The 11,075-nt window shown below is 46.4% G+C and overlaps 1 protein-coding gene across 1 annotated transcript in view; it reads right to left on the bottom strand.

The window, feature by feature from the left end:
- The window catches only part of LOC128342602 (zinc finger and SCAN domain-containing protein 2-like), a 33,590-nt gene extending 29,716 nt beyond the window's left edge, over positions 1–3,874 (bottom strand). Inside the window, exons 1-2 of the mRNA XM_053290090.1 lie at positions 3,753–3,874; positions 148–321 (exon numbers count right to left, since the gene is read on the bottom strand). The gene's annotated coding sequence lies outside the window, so the exon portion shown is untranslated. The remainder of the gene's footprint in view (positions 1–147; positions 322–3,752) is intronic.
- Between the last annotated feature and the right edge of the window lie 7,201 nt (positions 3,875–11,075).

Here is an 11,075-nt window from a genome sequence, read left to right as displayed (position 1 = left end):
TCGTCCATTGCAGTTTGTGTTCACATTGGAATAACCTGCCATCTAGCTAGATCTAGAATAAAACTGTGTACACATTTGTTTATTTGAAAACATTAGGCTTGGAAATTAAAGAGGAAAGAACAAAATTTAGCAAGAAGGAAAACTCACTTCATTCAGCTGCATCTTATTGAGCTCCCTCTCAGAGTCTAGCCTTAATCAGTCTAGGAGTGGTACACTGGACTCCTTTTTCTCCTCCACTGTTCTCTCACCTGCTTCCTCTGTGCACACCACTAAGAATCTACTTGATTGAAGACATCAGAGAATCCACGTGACCGAAACCCCCTTTTATAACAATCAATAATGCTAAATCAAGATTTGTAATGACATAACATGTACATATATCTTTCTCTAGCAATGTCAGTGGGAAGTGGTCTCTTTGTACAGAATGAAATGTTCTGCCTAATTTAGGGAGCTTCTCTCTGCTATGTGTAAATTTGAGTAGAAAATACATTTATGCACACAGTTAAAAGAATTCAGGAGCTATTATTCCAGAAAAGAAGCCAGTTCTAAGATTTAGAGGCCTTATTTATAGGAACATAGAAAGTTGCCATCTACTGAGTCAGATCATTGGTCCATCTAGATCAGTATTACATACACTGGCTGGCAGCAGTTCTCCCATGTTTCAGGCAAGGGTCTTTCCAAGCCAGACCTGGAGCTTTCCCAGACAGCAGGCTTTACTGCAGGTATAAAGTGAGGTTTTACTGCAAGTTCAAATTTGCCAAAAAACACAGATGCAAAAAAGTTGATTCTTTTTTTACCTCGGACGTAAGTTGAGAAATGTTCCAACGTGTAATTAAAAACCCAAATAGTGTGTGGAGTGCTCCCCAATAGCTCGCAGGGACTTTGATGTAAATTTAGACAATATGTGAATGCACACTTGCCTTGTTTCCGTGGTAAAATTGCCATCTGGGAATGCTGGGGATGGCAGGGATTGAATTTAGGCTCTTCAGCATGCTAAGTGGATGTTCTACACTGAGCTATAACCTCATCCTTATCTGGGATTGCCCCTAATAAGATTGGTCTTGGATAATGGAGGAGAAAAGCAAGGAACATTGTGATTACAGAACAATGGATCATCCACATTCAGCTTAGGGGGGAAAGCATGGAACCAAGGGGAGTAACCAAGCAACATGCCCTCAGTCCAGCCCCGAGCTGCTCATCCCACCCATAACACATTCAACAGATGTTTATGTACAGTTTTTAAAATGCTGGTATCATCATCATCATCATCATTATTATTAATAATTAACATTTTATATCCCGCTCTTCCTCCAAGGAGCTCAGAGCGGTGTACTACATACTTAAGTTTCTCTTTCACAACAACCTTGTGAAGTAGGTTAGTCTGAGAGAGAAGTGACTGGCCCAGAGTCACCCAGCAAGTCTCATGGCTGAATGGGGATTTGAACTCAGGTCTCCCCGGTCCTAGTCCAGCACTCTAACCTCTCTCAAATGTTGTGTTTATTCCCACTTCCTCTTCATAAACCTTTCTTTCCTTGGACTATAGAGGCGTTTTCTAAGATAACGAGCAGTGTGGAGAAAGTGGCAAAAGAGAAAGGTTCTTCTCTCACAATGCAAGAACGCAGGTCACCAAATGCAGTTGACTGGCAGGAGATTCGTGACAAAAGAAAGGAACTTCTTCACACAGCACATAATTACCTAATGGAACTCAGTGCATCGAGACAGAGAATATTGAAGTGGGAAGGGACCTTGGAGATCTTTTAGTCCAGCTCAGGGCAGAAACTGCAACAGCATCCTTTACAGACGGCTGACCAGTCTCTGTCTGAAAGCCTCCAGTGAGGGAGAAGAATCACACCCCAGCATGAGGCAGCCTGTTCCGCTGACTCAGCAGCTCTGACAGTTAGGAAATTCCTCCTAATAGCTAGCCTGAATCGGCTTCCATATAATTTGATTCTGCCCTCAAGAGAACAATCATTCCCCTCCTTCTATGTGGCATAGGGTTGCCAACTGTCCCTCATTATGCAGGATATCCCTCATTTCAGGGATGAAATGTTGGTCCCTGTAGGGATAGCATTTGTCCCTCATTTATTCAATATCATATAATTCAATTACATATACGTCAGGGATACTCAGGCTCTTGATTACCACTGCATACACCTCCTCCCCCCCCGCCAGCCCCCCCCCCCAAAAAAAACTTGTGTCCCTCATTCTGACAAAGAAATGTCACATTGTGGCAGCCACTGAGATATTTAAAGACAGCTATCATGTCTCCCTTTAGTCTTCTCTTCTCCAGGCTAAACATCCTCAGCCCTTTCTACCGTTTTTCACAGAGCAGGGGTTTTCAACCTTAGATTCCCGGATGATGATATTATTTATTTTATTTATTACATTTATATCCCGCTCTTCCTCCAAGGAGCCCAGAGAGGTTTCTTCTCACAACAACCTCTCTGGGCTCCTTGGAGGAAGAGTGGGATATAAATGTAATAAAGTTTCTCCTCACAACAACCCTGTGAAGTAGGTTAGGCTGAGAGAGAAGTGACTGGCCCAGAGTCACCCAGCTAGCTTCATGGCTGAATGGGGATTTGAACTTGGGTCTCCCCGGTCCTAGTCCAGCACTCTAACCACTACTCCACGCTGGCTCCTACATACTCCCAACTCCCATCACCCGCAGCCACAATAGCCAGATTGGATGATGGAACTTGTAGTCCAATATCCAGGGATTCAAGGCTGAGAACTCCTGTGTCATAGGACTTGGTTTCCAGACCACTCTAAGAGGTTATGGCCTCTAGCTTTGATGACTCTAGGGCAGGGGTCCCCCAACCTGCGGCCCTCCAAATGTTGCTGAACTACAACTCCCATCAGCCACAGCCACAATAAGTTGAAGAGAGGTGGCTTCAGTTGTTTCCTAAAATCTACCAGGCAGGGGCGTAGCAAGGTTGGAGTGGGCCCAGAGACAAGATTTTAAAATGGGCCCCCCCCCAAAGTCCAGGGCCTCCGCACACCCCAGGCCCCCAAGGATTTAAGTCTGATATTCCAAAATAAGTATGCTGCCTGCAAATACATTTCACTGAATACACACACACACGTCACAATATATAGTGATATACATTGAGTACTATACATTTGTATTACTTTTAATGCCTAGAACACACTAGAAAGATGAATTATTAAAATGGGCCCCTCGCTGCAGATTAGCAAAGGAGACTTTCAACCATGCAGGGTGAACCTATGTTTGTTTTCTCAGAATTCTGAACAAATTCAGTCAAGTTTGATTGCAGGAGGTTTTTCACAGGAGGCTTTTAAAGCCCTTTAAGACACATCTCCTCTGGAATGGAGGTGCTGCATTCACATGTTGGCCAGATTGACCCTGAAGTCCCTGCAAGTTATTGGGGAGCAGTTCACACACAAGAAAAATAAAATAAAAGCACAAGACATGCTTCACAGTTCTCACTCAGACCTTCTGGGTTGCAAAACAACTTGAACATAAGTGCATTTATAAATGAATGAATGAATAAATAAAATTAATAAAATACTGTTCCAGAAGTTTTTGCAATTTTCTGCCATGAAACAAGCCACTTATAGGACTTTTTAGATAGTTTTTTTTAAGTCAGCAAATTTTCCAAGCTGTTTCAAAATAAATATTCAGAGACTTCTCGGTCCCTCCCCCCCCCCCATATCCAAGCCCTATGGCAAGCAGATCCCTATATATGGGGGCGGGCGGGAAAGGTAACCACAAAAAGGAGTTCACACTCTACCTGGCAAATGCTGGTCTGGGTTAAGCAGGGCAGCAAGAGGTCTTCTGCTGCAGAGAACACTCTGGCTGCCTCCTCCTTCCTGGCTGGCTTGGGCCCTACTGGAGTTCAGGCTTCACAGAGGCCTACAGGGAGGCCTCCGTGGAAGCCCCGCCCACCCGCCGATCAGCTGAGAGGCGGGAGAAAAGGAGCTCTTTGCAGCTTGCCTGCTGCTTTGATTGCGGGCCAGCAGAACAAGCAGGAGAGACGGCGAAGAGGGCAAGTGGCTGAGAGGCTATGGGGCTGGGCAGGGGGCAATGGGGAGTCACATGAGGTGCCCCTGGGGTGCCCCTCCAGGCAGTGGGGCCCCCAGACAACTGTCTCCCCTTGCCCTATCATTGTTACGCGCCTGCTACCATGGCTGGAGCAGCTCTAATCTCAGCAGGAAGTGCATTCCACAGCCCTGGGGCAGGAGAAGGTTTGCCTCTGAGTCACCACCAGACAGAGCGGTGGCACCCTCAGACAAACCTCCCCTGATGATCTTAATAGGCGGCAGGGTTCATAACAAAGAAGGTGTTCTCTTAAATTGCCATCATATCTTGCTTGTTATAGGATGCTATTGCCAGCGTATCTTGCTCATAGGCTTCCCAGAATAATCTGGCTGGCATCTTCTTAAAAATTAAGACTTGCCCACATCTCCATTGATTGATCACACTCAACAAATGCAGCTCAATGTTTTGTTTTGTTTTGTTTTGTTTTGTTTTGAAGCAAGTTTCGAAGATATTGGTATTACCATACCATCACTAAAAACACATGTTGGTACTATGGAGTTTACACTCCACTCACACTTTCACACATCAGAACATCAGAACACCTCTGCTGGATCAAATGAGTCCATCTGGTCCAACATTCTGGACAGTCCGATGTTTTGAGGAAGCCCACAAATAGTACATAAAGACAACAGCCCTTCCCCAGTGTTGTCACCCAGCAACTAATATTCAAAGGTACACTGCCTTTGAAACTGGAGGTTCCATTTACCCATAATTACTAATTACTACCAATAGTCTTCTTCTCTTTTCATTTGTCTGACCCCCAGTGCAGCCCTCCAGCTCGGCTTTTTAGTTGAGGTTTATTAGTTGAATTTTATTGATTGTTTTAACTTCACATTTTATATATGTTTTAAATGTGTTAAATTTTGTGTCTGTTTTGTTGTTATAAACCGCCTAGAGACTTTGGTAGTGGGCAGTATTTAAATTTGTTAAATAAAATAAATTACAATAATTAGCCTCCCAGTTTCTCCCTAGCAGCTGATATTCAGAGGTAGGTTGCTGCCTCAGCAGGAAACAACCACAAGGACTGAAGCTGCAAGGAGGAAGCTTTTTATTTAAAGGCAGAAGCCCTATTTAAACATTATGTTTTATGTACATAGAGATGTCTGTACATACAGTAAGTATATGTTTTTCCAGGAATGGCTATATATGTGTACATTTTCAAAGTGAGCCTGTCAGACCATTGGTCCATCTAGTGTCCAGGCTTGCACAACACTCACCCGCTCCTTGGGACTCTAACCCTTGCACGCTTCTTCCTCACCAATGCCTTCCTTCTCTTTTGTCTGGCACACTGCTTGTGGAGGAGCTCAGGCGGTCCGGACACGATGCGACGTCCCGCAAGATGCAGGTGTAGCCGGCTTGCGTCGATTCGGTCCGGATTCGCCGGGGATCCTTCCGCCCAGTGGGAGCCAGTAGTGCCCTACTCCCGTGTAGGGAATGTGGCCCCAATCCGAGTCGCAATGGCACCAAGATTGCTGTACCCCAAGAAAGAGAGGTTCTTTTCTGGGTCAGTAGCCAAACACTTCACCAGCCGAGAAGGATGTAAAAGGCTTTATTTTGGTCTATAGTAGCAAAGGTCTTGGATAGCTCTCGCTCAAGTTGCCGTTCATTTACAAGCATGACATATTTATAACCTAGGAGATACTGCCCCTTTCCTTTGTCTGGACTCTCAGTAAATTTCCAGCTAACTTCTGCGCATGTACTCTTTTAGGTGAATACCTCATCACCTTCTTATCTAGTCTCTCCTGGCCCTCCTTGGTACAGAAAAGCAACTCTTTATAAGGATTCCCCTAGGCCCCCCTTACACAGACAGAATATCAAAGGTAACATGGCTTCGGTCTGGTTCAGGCCTACACCACAGCTACATCCATTTCTGGAGGCAAATTGCCTTAAAACAGTGGTACATATGCTGGTCAACTCTAGGCTTGATTACTATTATGCACTCTATGTGGGGCTACCTTTGTACGTAGTCTGGAAACTACTACTGGTACAGAATATGGCAGCCAGACTGGTCTCTGGGTCAGCCCAAAGGGACCATATAACACTGATTTTGAAAGAATTGTACTGGCTGCTGCTATGTTGCCAAACAAAATATGAAGTGCTGGTTATCCTCTATAATAAAGTACCTGGGTGTGCGCCCGTGTCCTCCGGTGTCTGCGCCCGTGTCTCCCTTGGCCGCAGGCACCAGGCGGCCATGTTGGCCGGATGGCTGGCCCGGCCACAGAAGGGCCAGAGGCAGCCACGGGGAGGGCAGAGGTGGCGGCCGGTCCAGCCCGGCCGCGGGGAGAGGAGAGGTGGTGGCGGGTCTGGCCCGCCTGCCAAAAAGGACAGGGGTGGCGGTGGCGGGTCCGGCCCGGCCGCAAGGAGAACAGAGGCGGTGGCGGGTCCGGACCAGCCACGGGGAGGGGAAAGACGGCAGGGGTGGAAGGCATTCTTGGCGGCGGCGGCGGAACTCTCCGCCCAGCCGCAAGGAGAACAGAGGCGGCGGCAGCAGGCGCCACTCTAGGCAGCGGCGGCGTAACTCTCTGCCTGGCCAGAAGGCCAAAGGCGGCGTCGGCAGGCAGCACTCTTGGCGGCGTCGGCGGAACTCTCCGCCCAGCCCAGGGGTGTAGCAAGGTTGGAGTGGGCCCAGAGACAAGATTTTAAAATGGGCCCCCCCCCAAAGTCCAGGGCCTCCGCACACCCCAGGCCCCCAAGGATTTAAGTCTGATATTCCAAAATAAGTATGCTGCCTGCAAATACATTTCACTGAATACACACACACACGTCACAATATATAGTGATATACATTGAGTACTATACATTTGTATTACTTTTAATGCCTAGAACACACTAGAAAGATGAATTATTAAAATGGGACCCTCGCTGCAGATTAGCAAAGGAGACTTTCAACCATGCAGGGTGAACCTATGTTAGTTTTTTCAGAATTCTGAACAAATTCAGTCAAGTTTGATTGCAGGAGGTTTTTCACAGGAGGCTTTTAAAGCCCTTTAAGACACATCTCCTCTGGAATGGAGGTGCTGCATTCACATGTTGGCCAGATTTACCCTGAAGTCCCTGCAAGTTATTGGGGAGCAGTTCACACACAAGAAAAATAAAATAAAAGCACCACACATGCTTCACAGTTCTCACTCAGACCTTCTGGGTTGCAAAACAACTTGAACATAAGTGCATTTATAAATGAATGAATGAATAAATAAAATTAATAAAATACTGTTCCGGAAGTTTTTGCAATTTTCTGCCATGAAACAAGCCACTTATAGGAATTTTTAGATAGTTTTTTTTAAGTCAGCAAATTTTCCAAGCTGTTTCAAAATAAATATTCAGAGACTTCTCGGTCCCTCCCCACCCCCCACCCCCCATATCCAAGCCCTATGGCAAGCAGATCCCTATATATGGGGGGCGGGGCGGGAAAGGTAACCACAAAAAGGAGTTCACACTCTACCTGGCAAATGCTGGTCTGGGTTAAGCAGGGCAGCAAGAGGTCTTCTGCTGCAGAGAACACTCTGGCTGCCTCCTCCTTCCTGGCTTGCTTGGGCCCTACTCGAGTTCAGGCTTCACAGAGGCCTACAGGGAGGCCTCCGTGGAAGCCCCGCCCACCCGCCGATCAGCTGAGAGGCGGGAGAAAAGGAGCTCTTGGCAGCTTGCCTGCTGCTTCGATTGCGGCCAGCAGAACAAGCAGGAGAGAGGGCGAAGAGGGCAAGTGGCTGAGAGGCTATGGGGCTGGGCAGGGGGCAATGGGGAGTCACATGAGGTGCCTCTGGGGTGCCCCTCCAGGCAGTGGGGCCCCCAGACAACTGTCTCCCCTTGCCCTATCATTGTTACGTGCCTGGCCCAGCCGGGAGGCCAGAGGAGGCGGTGTCGGGTCCGGCTGGCCCACAGGAAGGCCAGAGGCGGCAGCAGCGGATCCGGCCCAGCCGCAAGGAAGGCAATGGCGACGGCAGCACCCTACTAGCGCCCGTTATTTTAACGGGCTTAAAAATACTAGTTACCTATAAACCTTAATTGCTTGGGTCCAGGGTACTTAAGAAAGCACTTTCTCTGTCATGAACCCTGCCACTTAAAAAGATAACCTAGGAAGGTCTGGTTACAGTAGTTGCCAGTTCATTTGGTGATGATTTATGACCAGGCCTTCTCTGTGGTTGCCCCGGGACTCTGGAATATGCTCCCTCTTGAAATAAGAGCATCTCCTTCTCTGCTTGCTTTTAGGAAGAACCTCAAAACGTACCTGTTTTCCCAGGCTTTTAACTGAAATTAAAAATAATAATAATATGTTTTTATCTGTTGAGATTGGTTTGTTTTTTTTAGTTCTTTACTTGTTTTGTGAATATTAACTTTTGTATATTGTTTTACATTCACTATGTCTTAACTTTGTACATCACCTAGAGACGTCTATATCAGGTGGTATAGAAATATGATGAATGAATGAATGAAAGAATGAATGAATAATAAAAAACACATTTTCCCTCCTTCCCTCTCTTCAGAAATCTTCTTCCTGCCCCAACTAAAGTGCTCAGTTTCAGGTCTGATAGCAAGCCTTAAATCAAGATCCTATAGCACTATATAACCACAGTGCTGGAAATTTCCAGAATGGTTAAAAGGCGGTGGCGGGAGTCACTTTTCTTTTCCCCTACTGAAACTTCCCCTGTACTGCAACTCCAAACAGTGCAACAAGACTCCTGTCAAAGCTCTGAGCACAGCATCACAGCTGTTTCCAGCTGGGAGTACACAGTGGCATTTGGGTATTGGGTCCTTAGCAGGACTTCCACAGAAACACCAGATCACAGACTACCTTTCTTTTGCAGAATTCTCCCTCCTACCAGTGTCTGGGTCTGTTGAGGGGTTGCCTGCTACACTGCCATGGTATGGTTTTCTGTGAAAGCACACACACTCAGTTCTGCAGCTGCCTCTTCCTCCTGCACACCTTCCTCTGCCTCCTTCTTCCCTCACTGCTGGACTGAGAATGAGAAGGGAGAGGAAACAGAAGAGGAAATGACGAAAGGATACTGAGAGTACAAGAGGTGTTCCAGTATATACCGCTGTCCTGAGAATGAGAAGGGAGAGGGTGCCAAGATTGTGTGTTTGCTGGGGGCCCTGGAACTGGCCAAGGGAGGCCCGCTGCTCCAATAAGGCCTCTGTTCTTTTTTTCCATGGGGAAGTCCTGAGGCAGCATGAAAGGGACGGTTCAGTTTGTTTGCCCCATCTCCTACAGGCTAGGAGAGACACTGAGTGAGTCTTGTGTCACTATCCTTTATTGATTTCCTCTTTTGCTTCCTCTCCCTTCTCATTCTCAGGCCAGTGACAAGGGAAGGTGGCAGAAGCAATGAGGGAAGGTTGTAGTGGTGGTGGTGGATGGCTGTTTGCCAAGGAGTGGTTTTGCCAACCCTCAGCAAAGAGCTGCTCAGGGGGCATCAAAGGAAGGCAGGTGAGGGGGGCGGGCAGTGGAGGCCATCTTGCTGCCCTGCTGGTTTCCCAAAAATTCACTGCTTGTGGCAACTGCCTCACCAGGCCTCATGGAAGGGCTGCCACTGCGTTAAGCCTCAAGAGCCAGAATCTTGGAGAGGCAAGCTATTTTCTTGCCGTACTTGATGGAAGCTTGTGCTGTTCGTATGTAGTGGTTAGAGTGCTGGACTAGGACTGAGGAGACCAGAGTTCAAATCCCCATTCAGCCATGAGACTAGCTGGGTGACTCTGGGCCAAGCACTTCTCTCTCAGCCTAACCTAATTCACAGGGTTGTTGTGAGGAGAAACCTAAGTATGTAGTACACCGCTCTGGGCTCCTTGGAGGAAGAGCAGGATAGAAATGTAAACAAACAAACAAACAAACAAACAAATAAATGTATATTCATCTGGATTCCCTTGGAGGAACCAGTCACAGCTATCTTCACCTGACCTTCCAGGTGCCACTTCCTGTGTCCACCAAGCACCACTATATCTCATTATATGTTTTGATAAGCGGATTTATATCCCATTTTTAAAACAATCAACCTCAAAAGGCAGCTAATAAATCAGAATAAAGCACGCCACGATTAAACACAATATTAAACCATCACTAATAGCACATCAGAGACCAGAATCTACATAGGTTAAATTCATTATCACCAGGCAAGGGAAATGGAAACATTCTCAAGGCCCACTTTAAAAAAAAAGACATAAGGACATGGTTTATATTTCACAACCACAGTGCCATAATAAAACAAGTTGTTCTTGTAAGAACTAATCTGCCTACTTGCCCTTCAATATCTCTACAGTTGGGCTAAATTTGGTTGAAATCGAGGTCTACAAGTTAGATCACTTGCGACTCAAATGTTCACGTGTCCACCATCTTGAATTGGGGTAGATGACATCATCACAAACTAGACAATTGGGGCATCCCTATGTGTGCATACAGCTGTAGCAAATTTGGTTCAAATCAGTTAGGCAGTTCACAAGTTAGACCACTTGTGGCTAAAAAGTTTACTTGTCTGCCGTCTTGAATTGGGGTAGATGACATCATCACAAATGATGCCATTGAGGTGTGCCTGTGTGTCACTCACTACAACTGTACCTCATTTGGTTCAAATCGGTTAGAGAGTCCACAAGTTAGCCTACTTGCGCCTCAAAAGTTCATGCGTCCAACATCTTTAATTGCGGTGGATGACATCATCACAGAATATGCCATTGTGGTTTCCCCATGTTACCCTACAGCTTAGCAAATTTGGTTCAGATTGGTTCAGCAGTTCACAAGTTAGCCCAATACACCTCAAATGTTTGTGTCCGCCATCTCGAACTGGGGTGGATGACATCATCACAAACTACACCACTGAGGTGTCCTTGTGTATCACTCACTACAACTGTACCTAATTTTGTTCAGATTGGTTAGACTGTTCACAAGTTAGCCCACTTGCACCTCAAAAGTTTGTGTCTGCCATCTTGAATCAGGGTGGGACATCATCACAAACTATGCCATTGAGGTGTCCCTAAAACTGTACCTGATTTGGTTCATATTGGTCCAGGCGTTGCAAAGATGATGGGACAC

The sequence above is a fragment of the Hemicordylus capensis genome, chromosome 2 (assembly GCF_027244095.1).
Source record: "Hemicordylus capensis ecotype Gifberg chromosome 2, rHemCap1.1.pri, whole genome shotgun sequence".
NCBI classification, from domain to species: Eukaryota; Metazoa; Chordata; class Lepidosauria; order Squamata; family Cordylidae; genus Hemicordylus; species Hemicordylus capensis.
The sequence above is the reverse complement of the archived record's forward strand: the minus strand, read 5'-3'. Positions and strand labels throughout refer to the sequence as shown.